Source organism: Solanum stenotomum, chromosome 8 (genome assembly GCF_019186545.1).
Source record: "Solanum stenotomum isolate F172 chromosome 8, ASM1918654v1, whole genome shotgun sequence".
NCBI lineage: Eukaryota > Viridiplantae > Streptophyta > Magnoliopsida > Solanales > Solanaceae > Solanum > Solanum stenotomum.
Window position 1 is genome coordinate 54,535,960 of NC_064289.1, and position 3,041 is coordinate 54,539,000.

Consider the following 3,041-nt stretch of genomic DNA (forward strand, 5'->3'; position numbering starts at 1 on the left):
ATTAAGCACATCAAAAAGAATAAACTATGAAATACCACAAATATCATAAAAAATGAGTACCTCAAGAAGAATAGATAAAACTCCACAAAAAGCAATAGAAGAAGAAATAAAACCACATCATTACTACATAACGGGAGTAATGGAACAACGAAAATATTTAATATTAATAAATACAGGACAAGAAGAAAACTATGTTATAAGAGAATTAGTAACAGAAGATGAAATAATTACTACTGAACAATTATGCCCTGAACTACCAAAGGTATTAATATATACCGAAAAAACTACAGAAAAGGAAATAATCATTGGAGGAGTACCAATAGTAATAAAGTTTAAAGTATATCAAGGAGATAAAAATATCACTTTAGGAATAAAATGGTTAGAACAAGTAAAACTATATAATTTAGAAGACAAACAGTTAACAATAAATTATGATAATAAGAAGATAATAATAAATAGGACGTTCTTATGATAAAAACATGAAAATATATATACTTGCAAAGATAATAATAGAAGGATATTATAACAGATATTATACACCAATGATAGACACAAGAGCAGAAGCTAATATATGTAAATACAATTGCTTACCAGAAGATAAATGGAAAAAATTAAAAACACCGATAGTAGTAATAGGATTTAATAATGAAGGAAGCATGATCACATATAAGGCAAAAAATATAAAAATATAAATATGGGATAAGATATTAACAATAGAAGAAATGTATAACTTCGAGCTTACAACAAAAGATATGCTATTAGGAATGCCATTTTTAGAAAAATTATACCAACATATAATAACAAAAACACACTGGTGGTTCACAACACCATGTAAACAAAAAATATGAGCAAAAAGAGTGAATAATAAAAAACGAAAAACAACAGAATGGATAAAAGGAAGTGAAAAAATTACACAAAAATTAGAAAATATAAAATAAGAAGACCCTAAAATAGAATTAATTATATTCTCTATAGATAAAGTAAAAATAATCCAATATAAGTTAGAATTGTTATATAGTGAAGATCCTTTACAAAGATGGGAAAAACATAAAACAAAAGTAAAAATTGAGCTAATTGATAATAATAGCGTAATAACCCAAAAATCATTAAAATATAATTTTAATGATTTAACAGAATTTAAGATACATACAAGCGAATTACTAGAAAAAGGGTATATACAAGAAAGCAATAGCAAGCATACAAGCCCAGCATTTATAGTAAATAAACATAGTGAACAAAAAAGAGGAAAAAGTAGAATGATTATTGATTATAGAAATTTAAATGAAAAAACTAAAACATATAATTACCCAATACCAAATAAAATATTAAAAATAAGACAAATACAAGAGTATAATTACTTAGTAAATTTGACTGCAAATCAGGATTTTACCACTTAAAGTTAGAAGAAGAATCTAAAAAACTTATAGCATTTACAGTACCACAAGGATTTTATGAATGGAATGTATTACCATTTGGATATAAAAATGCACCAGGTAAATATCAACACTTTATGGATAACTATTTTAAACAACTAGAAAATTGTGTAGTATATATTGATGATATATTACTATATTCCAAAATACAAGATGAACATATAAGATTATTAGAAAATTTATACATATTATAGAATATTCAGGCATAAGTCTAAGCAAAAAGAAAGCAGACACAATGAAAAAGCAAATAAAATTTTTAGGAATACAAATAGATAAAAATGGAATAAAAATGCAAACACATATAATACAAAAAATAATTAACTCAAATGAACAACTAGATACAAAAAAGAAATTACAATCATTTCTAGGACTAGTAAATCAAGTAAGAGAATACATACCAAAATTAGCAGGGAATTTAAAACTATTACAACAAAAATTAAAGAAAGATGTAGAATACCAGTTTGATACAGGTATGATGGAGAAAAAATAGAACATCATTGCAGATATTATTCAGGAACATTTACTAATACGAAAAAAAAAGGGAAATAAATAGGAAAGAATTATATTCAGTGTATAAATGTCTACTATCATTTGAACAATATATTGTATATAACAAATTTATTATAAGGACAGATAACACACAAGTAAAATGGTGGCTAACCAGAAAAATACAAGATTCGGTAACTACAAAAGAAATAAGAAGATTGGTATTAAATATATTAAATTTTACATTAACTATTGAAGTAATAAAAACTGACAAGAATGTTATTGCAGATTACTTATCAAGACAAAGCTACTCAAACTGAGAAAGAAAATACAATTGAAGATATACTCAAATCCATTACTACACTTTGTATCAAAGTGGACAGTATGTACAATGAGATACAAAAGTTAAAGACTAATAAAGATAATCTGAAGTCTAAAGCTAGTACAAGTCAGCAGCCTGACTATAAAAATGCGGAGCTTAGTCGATCGGAAGACTTTAAAAATCCAGAGCTAGAGCCTAAACAAAGACAAAAAGATTTATAACCATATAACACAAACCTATATTAGGAATATACACAAAATCAAACAGATTTGAATCTTAATCCCAGATCTACCACTACTAAAGAACCAACCCAAGATTATTTAACCCAAAAGTTACAAGGGTACAATAAGTTGATAGCTCAACCACGAACTAAAGCAAATTTAGTCAAAACCTGTTACACCTATGGATTATTAAGTACAGTATATACATACGATGGAGAAGAACTAAGCGGTATACCAGAGATACATAGAGCATTTATAACCCATAAAAGAGTAACAAAAGGCAATCTATTTTATGTAAAGTTTTATGCGGCCCTGGCAGAGATACTATATGATGAAATAAAATCAATAATACAAGTTGTAAAAATAGAATTAACCAGAGATATGATAATTCCAGAAGATATCGGACAACAACCAGAGATACAAGAAATTGAGATACCAAGTTTCTATGCTAATAAGAGAATAATTGGTATGTCAACAATTATCCAAGAACTAGCAAATAATTATCTAAATGGGAATGCAATATGGAGTTATTATTCACGAGACCAACTCATGATATATTCAAACTCAAGGGAGCTAAGG